General features: G+C 45.0%; 1 protein-coding gene across 2 annotated transcripts in view; it reads left to right on the top strand.

Annotated features, from left to right (window-relative positions):
• Positions 1 to 885: 885 nt before the first annotated feature.
• Positions 886 to 17202, top strand: part of MPPE1 (metallophosphoesterase 1) — a 57005-nt gene continuing 40688 nt past the window's right edge. The window contains exons 1-2 of one of the 2 annotated variants that reach the window (XM_055323578.1): positions 886 to 1036; positions 8824 to 9019. The gene's annotated coding sequence lies outside the window, so the exon portion shown is untranslated. The remainder of the gene's footprint in view (positions 1037 to 8823; positions 9020 to 17202) is intronic. The other variant, XM_055323581.1, reaches the window with a different exon arrangement.

Below are 17202 nucleotides of genomic sequence, written 5' to 3'. Positions count from 1 at the left end.
GGGCTGATGATCTCTTCCAATTCTAGGAATCAAAATCTCTGAGATAAGCTACTGAGCACTGAGAAAGCATTTGTTTTCTGTGTATTAATAGCAGGTATCCCAAGTCCAGACACGTATTCGTTTGCTAGCTTTAAGCCGCTGTATTATAATAAAGTAATAAAAATATTCAAAAGCATTCAGTATTTCAGGATGGACTTTCTCAAACATATTCAAACCAGGAAAGGTTACTGAATTTAGTTTGCAATAGACTCCTAATCTATGGCTCCTAGTCTCCCGCTCCTCTAGCCATGCTCTCAGATCCTGGATTCCTTGTTCAAAATCAGCTAGAAACATGGTCATCTTCTTTTTGAAAGCTCTCCAGTGCAGAGAGAAGTAGCAAGCACCTCGCCATCCCAATAATGTTTGTTGCTGCTGAACATTCAAGTGCAGTGGCCCCTGGTCCTTCAAGGCACATCAGTAGACACTCCTCACAATGAACCACTGGCCATAATTTCACTAATAGTGACACCACCACATGCTGTGGCTTACTAGTGTCCCATTTTCATCAGGAAAAAGCTTGGCACTGCATTCCAAGCCAAACACATCTGTATCAATCCCAATTCTGGTCTTTAAAAGTCTGTTTTCTTGGACCCCTCACACCCAGTATGATCATGGTTCTCAGAACAACAGACGCAACCCTAGGCATTTCAGTAGGAAGAACTGAATGCAAGAAATTGGCTAAACAGGTAAAAAGGCAAAAACAAAACTGTTTAGTCAGCAAAGATAGTAGGGGCAGGAAGCAGCGCCCAACCTTAGGGCTAGTTAGGGAAACAAGGCAGAGGCTGGGATGGGCTGGAACCTGCCAGCTGGGAGGAGTGCCCTGGGGCTGGGAGCTGGGCCTCCTCAGAAGGCTGCTAAGCAGGCAGGACAGAGGCTTGGACAAGGAGCCTTGAGGCAGGACTGCTGCTTAGTGGTGCTGCCCCTCTGCAGGATGGCCTGGTGTGGGGTCTGGAAGAGAGCTGGGAGTTTGCCAGTGTGATGGTGACAAGAAGAGCAGGTGAGCAGGTGCACTTTGCCTCCTCCAGCCTCCCAGTTTCCTCTCCGCACTCCCACTGGTAGATCCTACTGGGGAGCCAGCTGGCAAAGGGAAATGTATTCACAGAGCCTTCGCTTTGGCATCTAAGTGCAGAGCAGAGAAGGGTGGTGCTGAGCCGGGAGGCAATAGCTTAATAACCAGCACCGCCTCCCCTACCTGCAGGAGAGCACCCAGACCCTCATCAACCGGGGTGCTGGGCAGACCTGCCTTCTCTCTGGCTCCTTCCCACCCTGACGCAGGGTTGCTGTCCCTCCTGGCCATTTCTCCGGGAGAACTGTTGAGGCCCACCTCCCTTATGCTCCACTCTACCTGCCCAGGTCATTGAGAAAGCCCTGGGAACGCCTCCCATGTATTGGTCAACATGCCTGATTCTCCCTATTAAAATTCCTGAGCCCCTTGGTGGAAAAGGATGAGTTTTCATTATTGCATCTCCAAAGCCAAAGCTATGGTTGGCACAAGGTTGGTACTTTAAAAACATTTGTTGAGTCAATGACTAGGTCTCAGATGTTTGCCCAATCGTGGCATGGATATTCTAATTGGAAGAGGTCATATACAACATTAATACACAGATTGGAAGTCTTTGAAGGAAAGGGAAGCATACTGGACTTTAAAAGTCATTCTTAAATTTTTCTTAGCTTATAGAAAACTCTAATATAACGTCCATTTAGTAATTACATGTATTAGGTAGCTTTTCAGGAGCCTCTAAAACTCTAATATAACTTCTTTTAGTAATCAAACGTATTAGGAGCTTTTCGGAAAGCGTTTAAAATCCTTCATCTCTGCATGAGATGGGTAACACACATGGACAATACTTGTGGTCTGAGGTGTTTTCATATATGGTGTTTTTTTCTTTTTCCATCTTCTTTGGGAAAGATGGTTGGTTATTCTTTTACGGAAGATGGTAGGAACAGCAAAACAATCCTAAATTTCCTCCCAGGAAAGCACGTTGGCCCTAGGAGGAGCTTCTGGGTTCTGAGGCCTGCGACAGTCCCACAGGGTCCCCGCCCCAGAAGGAGGGGCACCACCGGCCAGGTGACAGCTTTGGAGGCTCAAATAACGCTGACAATAACTCATTAATCAGGAAGCACCGACACTTTCAAGTGTCCAGTAAGAGGAAGTAAAGGCCCTGGAGCTCAGAATCAGACCCACAAGCCCCCCAGCCGGTCCTTGCCCATGCGTGATGGGGGGCAGGGGATGCGGGGGGAGGGGTGTGGGGGGAGGGGTGCGGGAGGTGGTGGGGGAGGGAGATGTACGAAGGGGAGAGGATGTGTATGGGAGGTATGTGTGGGGGAGGTGTGTGTGTGGGGAGGCATGTGGGGCGAGGGGTGTGGGGGGAGGAGTGCGGGAGGTGGTGGGGGCGGGGGAGGGAGATGTGGGGGGAGGGGATGTGGGGGGGAGGTGTGGGGGATGGGGGGAGGTGTGTGTTGGGGGGAGAGGTGTGTGGGAGGTGGTGTGGGGGGGAGGGGGGCCCAGCCGGCTCAGCCTATTCTCTGGGCTGTGATTCCCAGGTGGGCCCCATCCACCCCTGGTGACAGAAGGGGTGACAGGGACAGCCCCGTGAGATTTCCATTAAACTAAGTGTATTTCGTGTGAAAAAATTGTCTTTGGCCCAAGTCAAGTCCTTTCTGCATTTGGGTGTTAAAATGTCGTTTCTGTTATAAAATGTTGTGATGGGAAATGGCAGGGTTTTATTTCTGCTTTTCCTTCTCACTTGGCCACATACATGACTGACTGATCTATGTAGGTCACCAAAAAAATTTTTTTTGAGACATTGTTGGTGTGGAATCTAGAAGTCTGGGAACCATAATAAAAGGCATGCCCCCCCCCCCAGCGGCACCCCCTCCCACTCATGAGTCTTAACCAAGAGGGGAAGAGTTGGGGGCAGGGGGTTACAACAGGGTGGCTCCTGGAAGAGCAGAGAACCAAATCTTTGGTAAGAATACCTAAAACTTCCCAGGCTGAGAAGTACCAAATAGGAATCTCTCTTTCTCTCTTTCTTTCTCTCTCTCCTCTCCCTCCCTTCCTCTCTCTCTGGCTTTCTCTATCTTTCACAAAATGCCCTTTCAGGGAAAAAATAAAATAAAGATAGCCCACTGGAAAACACCATTGTTATATAAATATTCCAAAAATTGTATTAATCTGAGGAAAAAAACCATGTGATTGTTAGGAGAAAAGAGACTTGTCCTTCTCTGTGGCATGGGCAACTGCATGTCTTCTCCTTTTCTAAACTGTGGTAGAGCTGTCAGGTGAGTTGTTTGATGGGGAGGTAGCATTATTCTTCAAAAAGAAAGGAAGAATGTGTTTTTTATCAATACTTAATGAACTAAAATCGTAAAATTGAAAACTAAATGTTCTTCAAACTTTACCGTCTGTGGATAAGTCTTGCTCAGCTATTCACCTAATAATGTTATAAAGTCAAAAGACAACTTTTCCTTGTTTTTTAATCAATGCAAAATTTGTATATAAATTTGACAGATTAAATTCCCCTAGGGGCACCTGGGGGGCTCAGTGGTTGAGTGGCTGCCTTCGGCTCAGGGGGTGATCCCAGGCTCCTGGGATCGAGTTCCGCATGCATGAAGCCTGCTTCTCCCTCTGCCTGTGTCTCTGACTATCTGTGTATCTCATGGATAAATAAATAAATACAATCTTTGATATAAATAAATAAGTAAATTCCCCTAAACAACAGTATTTCCAAACTTGACTAAATTATCTTAGTTCAAGTTATAATTATGAATATAATATCTAATTCGTTCAACCCCTTCAACTGAGAGTTTTTATATTTCTCAGGGGCACAAATCACCCTGCATACTTAGGTGTGCTTGTCCATCTAATAAATCAGACTTCAGAAGCCTATAAATCAGGTTCCCTAACCCTATAAAACATCCTAACCGCAGTCTAAGTACACATAAAATAGTGTCATGATTCCCAAACTTACTACTGCAAGTGTATAAACACCACTTAAACAAGTTCCATATAATATGGGCTTGATTTCCTTCTTTATCCCAGTTAAAAATATGCTTCTCAGCTAAGGGATGGGATCCCATATCCCAGGCAGGAGAGTAGGTGTGGGGTTTCAGGACCAGAGCAGAGGCCCAGCGAGTCAGGCTGCTACCCTCACTCCCAAGGACCCCCGTGCCACCTGGTAACTCGCTTCTTTGCCTTTATGGGTTTTTTTTTACTCTGAATGTTTTTTCCTCTGATTACAGTTAACCCCTGCCTGGTCCCTACCACCTTCTCCCTGGTCCCCTGTCCCCTCACCCCCATCAGAGGAGCCCAGAGTCAGTCCTGCACCTGCAGATCGACTCTCCATGCCTTGATTCACACTGCCTGATATTAGCTGTCAAACAAAATGCAAACCTGGTATATAATTAGGGGTTATCAATACATACCATTTTCTGAACCTGGTATTGGAAATGTATGTACAGCTTTCCTGAAGCACACCACATACTGTTTGCTTCTTTTGAGGTCGCAGTGGGCTCATGGTTTTTTACAGAATGATCATTTTCTTTAATTTTTTTTAAGATTTTTATTTATTCATGACAGACAAATGGAGGCAGAGACACAGATAGAGGGAGAAGCGAGCTCCCGGGAGCTGGATGTGGGACTCCATCCCTGGAACCTGGGTCACACCCTGAGCCAAAGGCAGACACTCAACCACTGAGACAGCCAGGCGACCTGATCATTTTCTTTTTAATGCTCAAATTGTCACAGTGTAGCCCACGGGAGCCCCTTATTTAAACCGGCTCCTTGGTTGTCTTGAAATCCCCTGTATCTTTGAGAGCAAGTAAGTTGTGTCGGGTGGGGTTTTATTTTCCCTCTCTCACAACAGAGTCAGCTGCTCTGAGTGAAAGCAGCTGTGGAGCCCTGGGGAAATGACACAGATTTAGGCCACTTTAGTAAATGTCATGAGTTCACATTTTGTTTCTAATTTTACCACCATCTTTACTGAGTTCTCTTTTTATTTAAAGCAGTCTGATGTAAAATAGTATTTTCAATGTGTCCTTCCCTGAGCCACCCACTTCTCTCATCTGACATATCCATATCCTCTCGCCAACTTTTTTTTCTTAAAGTAGGCTCCATGCTAAGTGTGGAGCTCAAAACAGGGCTTGAAATCACCCTGAGATCAAGACGCTGAGATCAAGACCTGAGCTGAGATCAAGAGCCTGACACTCAACCGACTGAATCACCCAGGCATTGCTCCTCTTGCTTCCCTTGCCAACTTTAATGCATCATACTATAAGTTATTTTCCCCCACCACTTGATTAAATCACGCCATCTAACCTTTCTGTTACACAAACGTGTACCTATTTAGATCCTGGAGCCCTTTTGTGGACTGCTTGCTCTTTTAAAATCCTGCTCCATCTCCTTGGCCTTTGTTCTGGATTTGTTAGACAATCACCATACTCTATTTGGAGCCAGAGCCCAGGGGGTTAGAGATAGAAGACTGAGATGTAAACATGCTTTAATATCTCTCCCAACATCAAAACCAGTAAGATGCTTTGTGACTATCAGGCATTGATATTAAACTATTTACAAATGAACGACTCATATTTATATACCAAACTACACTTTGATTTTTTTAAAGGTTTTTTTTTAAGATTTTATTTATTTATTCATGAGACACACACACACACACAGAGAGAGAGAGAGAGAGAGAGAGGCAGAGACACAGGCAGAGGGAGAAGCAGGCTCCATGCAGGGAGCCCGACATGGGATTCGATCCCAGGTCTCCAGGATCATGCCCTGGGCCGAAGGCAGCGCCAAATCACAGAGCCACCTGGGGCTGCTCTTTTTTAAAGGTTTTATTTATTTATTCCTGAGAGACACACACAGAGAGAGAGACAGAGACACACACACAGAGAGGCAGAGACACAGGCAGAGGGAGAAGCAGGCTCCATGTGGGGAGCCCCATGCAGGACTTGATCCCAGGACCCTTGGATCATGCCCTGAGCTAAAGGCAGTCAACCGCTGAGCCACCCAGGCATCCCCACACTTCGATTTTTGACTGCATTTTGTTACCTTAGTGTCTGTGCCTGGGAGTGGCAGAAGCAGAGAAAAGAGAGGGGACAGGCTCTTTCAGTTACTTTGGGCTCAGTTCACTTACAAATATTAATCCAACAAGCATGTGAGTTCCTACTATGTGCGGTACCCTGTTCTAAGTCCCAGGATCCCTGCCTTTGTGGGAATTACATTCTATTACCAGAAAATTCTCTATATTGAGTAAAGCATATTTACTTTTGAAACCTGATTTAAGGATGCTATGACTCCCAACATATGCTCTCTCTAATTGAAGTGCTATAGCATGGAACGTTTTTAACAGAGAACAATGCCTTCTGACTACAAGGCAGGAATCTGGGACACAGTTACATTTTGAGTCCCTGAATTGCTACGAATGATTTTCCATTGAAATATAAATGTTAGGGATGATGCCTGGGTGTCTCAGCGGTTGAGTGTCTGCCTTGCTCAGGGCGTGATCCCGGGGTCCTGGGGTCCAGTCCTGAATCTGGCTCCCTGCATGGAGCCTGCTTCTCCCTCTGCCTGTGTCTTTGCCTCTCTCTGTGTCTGTCTTTCATGAATAAATAAATACATCTTAAAAAAATATATAAATGTTAACATTCCAGCCTTCGCTGGCTTCGTGGAGAGATTAGAAAGTAGGAATGTACTGAGAATGTGCACACAGGAGGACTTCAAGATTGAGAGAAGGCAGACAACAAAGAGGAGGGGCAGAGGGGGCCAGGAGCTGGTCTGCGTCCAAACACATCTAGATAGCTTCCCAAGTACACACAGGCCTGAGGGACATGGTGGTCTGTGCTCTGCTCTTTGCCTACAGATTTTATTTGTTTTAAAAAACCTTTTTATTGAGGTATATGTATATATATTCAAAAAAATACATCTCTCTTAAACATAGAACTCACTGAATTTTTACCTGCTGAACATACCTTTGCAACCAGCTGCATTTAAAAAGTAAAGTTTTAATAATATAAACAATTTTGCAGATGAATAAAATTCCAAAGATCAAAAGGGATATGTAGGAAATGAGCCTCCCTCCCACCCCAGTTCTCCTTCCTAGAGAAAAAGCATTATTAGTAGTTTCTTATCAATGCTTTTTGTCTATCTTTAAAACATTTTAATTCCACCTGAAAAAAAATAAAACATTTTAATTCCAGTATAGTTAACATATAGTATTATATTAGTTGCAGGTGTACAATATAGCGATTCAATAATTCTATATATTGCCCAGTGCTCATCCTAAGTGTCCTCTTAATCACCTTCACCAATTTCACACATTTACACCCCCCCATCTCTCCTCTGACAACCATCAGTATGTTCTCTATAGTTAAGAGTCTGTTTTTATGAGTTTTGGGTTTTTTTTTTCCTTTAGTATTTTATGTATTTGAGAGAAAGCATGAGAGTATGAGCAGGGAGGAGGGGCAGAGGGAGAGGGAGGAGCAGTCTTCCCACTGAGCAGGGAGCTCCACCAGCCAGGACCCTGCGATCATGATCTCAGTGGAAGGCAGAGGCTTAACCCACTGAACTACCCTAACCAATGAGTTTTCAATCAGACTTTCTGACATCTGTATGATGGCTGGGTGGGGGGAGGGAAGGAGAGGTGCTGGAAGATTCTGTATGTGAGCCAAAAAAGGCCCCTAACCCTGTCTGGCCTTCCCCCTAGCCTAGGCTGCCCCGGTTCAGTAGCCAGGGAGAAGGGTCCAGACCCCAGGTTCAAGCCAGCGGCCACACTAGAGCCCGCACCCCTACCCACTGCGTGACAGGTTGGGGGAAGGGGAGCCCAGGAGCCAGAGGGTGGGGTGGGGAACCTGAGACGCAAGTCTTATGGGCCCTTGGCTACCAAGAGGAAGCCTCCAGGCGGATCGCGGCACAAAGGAGGGCAGAGGGCCATTGGCAGTCCTGGGCAAGGGTGCAGCAGGGAGGCCGAGGGGGGACCTTTCCTTGAGGTGAACACGGAAGGAAGGCAGCGCCCGCAGGCCTGGGGGGGGGTGGCACCAACCCTGGGGGGGTGGTTCTGGGGGAGGATCCCCGGGGTTCAGGAACAGTCCTCTTCCAGGGTGCCTGGGGATGGTCCTGCCTCTGGGGTCTGGGGGCAGTCCTCCTCGGGGGCCTGGGGACGGTCCTCCCTCGGAGTCTGGGGACGGTCTTCCCGCTGGCCAGGCCAGACTGCAGCACGGAGGCAAGGCAGAGGCGGAGGAGGCGGAGGCAGCAGGACCGGCCCAGAGACGCTTTTAGTTGGGGATCTCCAGGAGGGATTTTAAAAATAGCCTGGCGGACAGGTGAAGTGTGAAGAGACTCTGGGGAGTGCTGAGTCCTCCCGAGGCTAGCCTGAGGCCTGAACCCAGGAAGAGGAGGAGGAGGGGGAGGAGGGGGGAGGAGGGGGGAGGAGGGGGAGGAGGGGGAGGAGGGGAAGGAAGGAGAGGAGGGGCAGGAGGGGGAGGAGAGGGGAGGAGGGGAAGGAAGGGGAGGAGGGGAAGGAGGGGGGAGGAGAGGGAGGAGGGGGGAGGAGAGGGGAGGAGGCGGGTGCTGGCCACAGGATCCTGTGGCTTCGCAGGGGACTGTCCCTCCACAGCCCGGGCGCTGCGCTGCTTGTGCCTGACCCAGAGCGAACGCATTCTCATTTTCGAGATAATAGGGAAAGCAGAATTTTCATGAAAGAATTGTCATAAACGGATTTTTCTCTCTTGAGGAGGGTACACTTACCGAGTCATCCTTAGGCCTTCTCTTTCTCATTGAAGCAACCATCTCTTTCCCGAATTCCTGTGGGTGCTGACCACAGAGTCTGCTCAGGATTCATTCTTCTCCGTCTGGCTTCCTTCACGCAAAGTGTGAGACTCCGGGTCCTACTCGGCACAGCTGTAGTTCATGAGTTGTCGCTGCTATTTAGGAGCACTCCATCGAGGCACACGCCACCATGGTCTCCAAACACTGCTGGTAGGCTTTCAGGTTGTGCTATTTTATGATGCTGTTGTGAATATTCTTTTTTTAAAAAAGATTTTATTTATTTATTCATGAGACACACACACACACACACACACACACACACACACAGGCAGAGGGAGAAGCAGGCTCCATGCAGGGAGCCGGATGCGGGACTCGATCCCAGGACCCCTGGACCATGCCCTGGGCCAAAGGCAGCCAGCCGCTGAGCCACCCAGGTGCCCTTTTGTGAATATTCTTGCACATGAGTTTTGATGCCTCCTGTACGTATGTGTGTCCTAGACGTGGACTTGTGTGATAGGGTGTGTTATCTAGTCAACTTTAGTAGATCATTCACATGGTTTTCCAGAATGGTTGTACCAGTGACACACCCACCAGCAGAAGTGCAATGGGAATTCTCTTTCTGGACATTGCAACCAATTTTCCATACATCAAACTTTAAAATTTTAGTGATTCTGGTGTATGTGTGGTGGTATCCTATTGTATACATCATCTACATGACATATTACCCTCAAATTTGGTGGCTTAAAAAGTTCATCACCTCCTGTTTCTGTGGGTCACTGTTTCTTTGGGAGTGACTTAGAGGGCAGGCTAAGGGCCTTTAGTCAGGCTAGAGGCCCCAGTTCCTCAGCACTTTGGCCTCCTTAGGGCTCTTTGAGCAACCAGCCCCCTGACATGAAGCCAGTTGCCCCCTCTGAATGATTCATGAGGGGGTAAGGGGGAAGCCACACACTTCCATCTGCTTTATTCTCTCTGTTGGAAACCAGTGTTTACTCCTATACTGCCCTCAAGAGAACTAGTCCCAGTGTCTTGAAGGGAGAGGTAGCAAAGAATCTGTGGACTTGTTTTAAAACCCTCACACATATCCATGGTTTTAATTTACGGGTGGTTACTAGCAAAATTGAAACTGTCCATTTGAGTATCCTCTTTGGTAAAATGTCTGTTCACATCTGTTGCTCATTTTCCCCTTTATTGTTTTTTAAAATTGATTTGTAGGAGTTCTTCGTATAATCTGGACACAAGCTCCTGTTGGAAGCATGTGTTGCCTGTATCTACTCAGTCATGGGAAATTCCTCTTTTATTGTCTTTCAGTGTTCTCAAATTCTTGTGGGTCACATACATTACTTTTATATTTTAAAATATCTTTAGGGGATCCCTGGGTTTAGCATGTGCCTTCAGTCCAGGGCGTGATCCTGGAGTCCCGGGATTGAATCCCACATAGGGCTCCCTGCAGGGAGCCTGCTTCTCCCTCTGCCTGTGTCTCTGCCTCTCTCTCTCTCTCTCTGTGTATCTCTCATGAATAAATAAAATCTTTAAAATAAATAAATAAATAATAAATAAAATATCTTTAAAAAGTAAAGTCCTAGTGGCAGATGGACAGGGAAGCAGATTGTGGGGAGTTAAAATATCAGTGGATGTGAGGGAATGAAGGCGTAGGTGCTGGCAGGACAGCTATTCACTGGAAATTAGTCACTGACCTGAACATTCCAAACCCTTGTTTCTTTGGAAACATGTGAGGGCAGATATTTAAGAAGCCTTAATTAATGAAATTCTGTTTTTCGGTCCCAGATTTTTGAAGGTGATTCCAAGGATAACATACTATGTTTCCTGCCTTCCCAAAGAGGGTTACCTTGTCCCCAGGGATGCAAATGTTTTCAGTTCTGTTTGCTTGCTCACAAAAAAAAAAATGCATAGCCCTGAGCTCCAAATGTGAGCAAAAACACTGTATTTATTTGTAAGAAACTAGTGAAGCAGCAGAAACATTGGCTGATCTCAACAATCTCTAATCAACGTCCCCTTTCCCAAAGGTTCCTTGGGAATTGACTTATCTTTAATTTGTTATGGGAAAACCATCTCCTTTATAAGCTCTTCATCATAATACAAATGTTTTCAGGTATCATAATTCTTCGTACTTTGTTGTCCTTTGGCCCTTAATGTAAAACTCTGTCCTGAAAGAATTCTTAACTATTCAGAGCCTAAAATGATATGAATGGAACAAAAGTATTTGTGAGGTCATTGCCTGGTTTTAAGCAGTTTAACAAGAGAAATAAAATTAAAAGCCTCCAGATTTTGTCTTCCCTACTTAGTGTCTCTTGGGATCCTGCTGACTGATTTCTTTCCCAACCCAGCTCCTCCCCTGGTTTGGGATAATCTGCGGTTTGAAAATCATCATATGAAGAAGAAACCTACTTTAATAATAGATGAATCACCAGGACGTGTCTCTTCACAGCAGAGGGCCGCTTGCGCCACCTGCTGGGGACAGCCATAGTTCCTGTATTCCCTCCTGAGGCCAGTTAGTTCACAGCCTGGCTACTTTTAGTATTTCCAACTGGCAAGTATTTGTCTTGTGACCCTCTGTCCTTAAGATTATGTTTCAGAGAAAACTAGAATATAATTTACCCTAGAGATAAAAATAAATGTAAACTAAAATATGTAGAGTTATCCAAGCCATTATTTGCTCTTACCCCAAAGGATGTTCTTTTTTTTTTTTTTTTTAAGATTTTATTTATTTATTCATGAGAGACACACAGAGAGAGGCGGAGACACTAGCAGAGGAAGGAGCATGCTCCTTCTCACAGGGAGCCTGATGGGGGACTCAATCCCAGGCCCCGGTCAACCTTTGGACCCGAGCCAAAGGTAGACACTCAACCACTAGCCAACCAGGTGCCCCCCACAAAGGATGCTTTAAAGAAGGGTAAGGTAATAGGTACAGCCAGAATATAGCTAATTTTTTTAGGGCAATCACAGTGGTGTGTGTGTGTGTGTGTGTGTGTGCGCGCGTGCGCGCGTGTTTGAGCCCATGTGTATGTATGTTCCCCCAAACTGATGTCCCTCCATCTCTTCCTTTCTTTTTCATTTTCTTTCTCTCTTTTCTTTACCTCTTTCCTTCCTTTGACCCTTCCACCCATATTCATCTTCTTCCTCCTTTTTTCTCTCCCTCTCTCTCCCTCTCTACTAAACAAAAATGGTTTATTGAGAATCTAGTATGCATTCAGAACAAGAACCGCAAATGAAATAGCTTCAAACTCCTGCGGAATTCTGTGCTGTGCACTGAGGAAACTGGCCCAATGCTCAGTGTTTGTGTGCTTCTTGGGCACTGCACTCAGAATACCCTGTCACTAGCCAGTCTGTTGGGGCCTCTGCTCACTAAAGAGACAAGAAAGAGTGCAATCAAAGACTTGGGCTTGGAGGTTCAAAACTTGGCCCTCATGATTTGTGAGTATCAATTGCTTCTTTGACCACCATCTAGTCTGCAGTAATGCTGAGTCACTGAACTCTCTACCATCTGCTGGATTCCTACCACCTCATCCCTCCCCTTTGCTCCACACCTGCACTCCTCTCTGCCTCCCACCCCTGTCCTGGGAGAACCCCTACTCTGTGATGGTCTGGACTCCTGGCCTTCTTAGCCTGGTCATCCTTGCTCCCACTCTTGGGTCCCAGCCAGACTTCATTAGCTCAGGGCTCCTCTAGGAAGGATTTAACAATGAGTTGATTCCTTGTGAATACCTGGTCCACTGCTTTCTTTGCTTGGTTACAACTGGTTGCTATTTCACACTCCATCCAGCTGATCCAGCTGTGATACCTTAAGGCCTTATTTTCCTCTGAATGTAACGACTATTTTTCCACATTGATGATTCTAGTAGGTTTTACTTACAGAGATTTAAGAAAATTGGTTTGTCTAATATGAATTGGAAACCCAGTGAACTAATTCCATAAGCTCTGGTTCTTTATCAGATGGGATAGAATGAGTCATTGGAGATGATGAGTCTTGGGGGTCATAAGTAGGATTTATTTGTACTTACTTTCTGCTCACAGAGCAGTCTAAAACTTGTATTACTTTTTCTTTTTATTGTTACCGAATATTGGGGGAGTGTGAGCATGTCTACTCTTGACAGGTGTTTGAGATAATTGGTATTCGAACATCTCTATGTTAGAATAAAAAGCGGTAGTCTCTTTTGTCTTATATTTCTTTTGTAAAGTTATGAAAATTATTTTAAATACTATCTTCTGAGACTATTATGTCTTCAGAGAATATTGTTCAGATTTTCTCGAAAGTCTGCACTTTATTCTTCTCTCCCATCTTTCAGAATGATACCTACTATTGTGCGAGTCAAGGGTTTTGGCAGGCAGTTTTGCTCATTTCATTTGTGAAGGTATAGATAGCACCAGAGCCGACCTCCATCACACTCAATTTTTAAAACTGTAAATAATTAACATAACAAATTAAATAAGCTAAAGCTTTAAAAGTGTCACAAAACAATGGAGTACTTTCTTATGGACTGGTGATGGGAATAGTCAAGAAAATGTAAAGAATCTTGGAGACTCTCAAATTATCTAATTTGATAATGGGATTTCATTGTTGACATAGTCAATAATACATACTGAAGCAAAGGCTGGGTAGCATTTTAGTGAAAAGATCAGAAGTCCCAGCCCTCACTCTGATTAGCTGGTGACCTTGGATAGGTTACTTACCCTTTCTAAGCTTTAGTTTCCACACCTGTAAAGAGAGAGAGGGGGAGAGAGAAAGAGAGAGAGATAATAATAGGGTTCATCTCAGAGGATTGTTCTCATTTCTTTTAAATGAGTTACTAGTATTTAGTATGGGGCAAGGTATGTAGTAAGTGCTCAATAAATGTTGCCTAAAGAAGCAGATTAGTTTCAGGTTCCTTTTGGTAATATGTGCTATGGTAACCAGCCTCTTGATTCGTGCCTTTGTAGAATTCTCATCCGTGTTGTACCAGAGGTAGTCTGTGGACCAATAATAGAACATGGGAGAAGCCAGTGTGCATTGCTTCTGTGATCGGCCTGTTACAGGCTGTGGCTTCCTTTCCCCATCTTGGACTCTCCTCGCTCCAGGGCAGACACTCAGGTTGCTGACAGTTTGGCCACTTAGCAAGGAACCGGCGTATTTGGCCAACAGCCAAGGAGGAACTGAAAGCTTCCAACAAACATGTGAGTGAGCCTGGAGGTGGATTCTCTAGCCCCAGACGATGGCAGTCCCGGCTGATAGCTAAACTGCAAATCTCACGAGAGACCCTGCACCAGATCCCCGGAGCCTAAGGTGCATCTCACAGTTGACGATGTCTCAGATTTCAAGAAATATTCTCATTTCTCTAAATCATATATCATAGTTACATGATAAATCTTTTTTTCAATCTTCTTTTCCCCCTCTGAATCATACTTCTTAAACTGCCACAATCTTTATTTTTGGAATAAATGAGGATATCTGAAACAAAGGTGCCTGGGCACATTTGCCATCTAGAGGGATTTGGGCAATTATTGACCAGCTGTGAAACTAACTTATCATTATGCAATTGTTTTACATTAAAGGTGCTGCTCTGGGTGTTGGCAGCAGTTAAGAGGAGTTGATGACTTAGAAACCTATAAAGATATTCTTGGCAGGCACCTAGAGAAAGACTGTTGATTGTGAATCACTTAGGGATGTGGAGACTTTATTCTGTGGCTTATCAGTCTTGCCCACAAGTCACTGGTAGGTTGGTCATTGATACCATGCTGATAGGATGAAGCTGGGGCGGGGGTGGGGGGCGGCAGGGAGGGTGTCTCACATCCACATTAGCCAGTGTTGGAAGTGGTGTGAGATGAGGGGAGGGAGGGGGAAGGTAAGGAATACAAATGAGGTGCTTCAGAATTTCTCCATGGTAACAAGAAGGTAGTTTGTCAGCAGAAGAAATTTGGGTCCCTAGGTTTAGATTCTTAAGTGTTTATTCAAAACTAAGGTAGGTAGATTGCTGACATTCTCATAATGCATTTACTAGGTCATCAGAGAACTGATGTATTAATTGTATTAATTGTAGGGCATGATCTAACAGAACTATCATAAGCTTCATATTTGTTACATAAGTATTATTTCTGCTTTGTCAATGCCCTGCAGACTCCTCGCTTTCTATTTTCTCTCCATCACCTAATACAGTACTTGGGCTGTAATCTTTTGCTAACCCTCGGTCCATGCACCAAAATGCTAGCACATTGAGTTTCCTAAAGTACCACAGTGCTCGCAAACTGCAATAGATGCCGTGATCAGTGGAATAACGCCCCCTCCTCTGCCTAAGATGTTCACATTCTTGTCCCTAGAACCTGTGAATATGTTACCTTATGTGGCAAAGGGGAATTAAAGTTGCTGTGGTAAGAGCAGAAAGATTTTTGGTCTTTGCCCCTAGTTCCTGAAACAGAGCTTCTAAAGCCCTTAGAATTTCTAGAGTGATGAGGTGTCCCAGTGACATGATTCTTGCTATCCTAGATACCATCAGAATAGGGGCCAGTTGCCAGAAAGGTCAAGAGTTGATTAGAATCTTGGAATTTTCAGCTTCACCCACACCAACCTCTGGGGAGCGGGGAAGAGCTGGAGACTGAGTTCATTGCCAAAGGCCACAATCATGCTTACATAATGAAACTTCCATAAAACACCTAAATGACGGGATTTGAAGAGATTCTGAGTTGGCAAATACACCCATGTGCTGGGAGGGAGGCACACCCCCATTCCATAAGTTGGAGGCTCCTGCACTTGGGCCACTTCTGGTCCTTGCCCTATGTACTTCTACATCTGCGTGTATTTGTATCCTTTAAAATAAACTCTAATAGCAAGTACAGCACTTTCCTCAGTTCTTTGAGTCACTGTAGTAATAGTTGAATGTTGGTGTGTGTGTGTGTGGGAACCTGAGACTTTCCAAGTCAAAGAGAAGTGAAGCTATCCTGGAGACCCGATGGAATTGGTCTATGAAATGAGGACAGTCTTGTGGGACCAACACTTAAACCTGTGGAATTTGACAATAACTATGGGTAGTTACTGTCAGAATTGAATTGAGTTATAAGACACCCAGTTGGTACTAGAAAGTTGGAGAAGTAGTTTTGGGAAAGACACTGTATTTGGTGTCAGGAGGAATGAAGTTCCTCAACTGTCAATTAGTTGACCTTGAAAAAGGGAAATTGTTCTGGATCATCCATGTAGGTCCAATATAATCATATGCAATCCTTAAAAGTAGACAGGGAGTTGGAAGAGGAAGTCAGTAGTGTCAGGGGAAAAGGATTTGATCCATCATTGCTGGCTTTAAAGATGGAAGAAATGGGCAGCCCTGGTGGCGCAGCGGTTTAGCGCCACCTGCAGCCCGGGGTGTGATCCTGGAGACCCCGGATCCGGTCCCACCTCGTGCTCCCTGCATGGAGCCTGCTTCTCCCTCTGCCTGTGTCTCTGCCTCTCTCTCTCTCTGTGCCTCTCATGAATAAATAAATAAAATCTTTAAAAAAAAAAAAAGGTGGAAGAAGTGACCATGAGCCAAAGAATATGGATGGCCTCTTGATGCTGAAAAGGCAAGGAGAGGGATTCCTCCCTAGAGCCTTCAGAGTCTTGCTGACATCTTGATTTTAGCCCAGTGAGACTCAGGTAGGGCTCATAACCTACAGAACTGTAAAATAATAAATCTGCTTTTTAAGCCACTGTATATGTTGAGAATTTGTTGCAGTAGTAATAGGAAACTGATACAGATACTATTTCAATCTTGGTCTTAGGTTGCTCTAGACAGTACCCTGCTTCCTCTCTATCTTAACCAAAGTCTACCTACCTTAACACTTAAATTGTTTGTTTTTGTCTTTCTTTAGAGCTAGAGTTAACATTTCTTGAACGTGTATTTATAATTGATCTTCATTATCCATGGATTCTGTGTTTGTGAATTTGCTTACTTCCTAAAGTAAACCCCAACATTATTCACAGAAGCATGAGAGTGACAAAAAAGATGAATTTCCTAACATGCCTGTTTCCAGTTGAGGTCCAGCAAGACCCTCTCTGCAGCCTTGTCTCAGCTCTCATGCTGTAAACAAGTATCCTTTTACATTCTATTTAGTGCCATGCATTTTGGATTTTGGTGCTTTGTGTTGACTATTTTGTTTATAATCCCACCAAATGTAATGCTGAAGTGTGGCCCAGTGTCCCTAAGCTTAGCAAGAAGGCTGTGATGTGCCTTGTGGAGAAAGTGCCTGTGTTAGATAAGCTTTGTTCAGCATGAGTTGTAGGCTGTGATTTCAAGGATAATGAATCACCAGTATGTATTAAAGAAGGTGTCTTAAAACAGAAACACACATCAAACAATTTGTGACCAGTGGCCTGCAGGAACCTGACCTAGCATTTCTTTGAGGAACAATGGCTCAGTGCTCACTAATTCAGT

Source organism: Nyctereutes procyonoides, unplaced genomic scaffold (assembly GCF_905146905.1).
Source record: "Nyctereutes procyonoides isolate TBG_1078 unplaced genomic scaffold, NYPRO_anot_genome, whole genome shotgun sequence".
NCBI lineage: Eukaryota > Metazoa > Chordata > Mammalia > Carnivora > Canidae > Nyctereutes > Nyctereutes procyonoides.
This window is presented reverse-complemented; position numbering and strand designations above follow the sequence as displayed.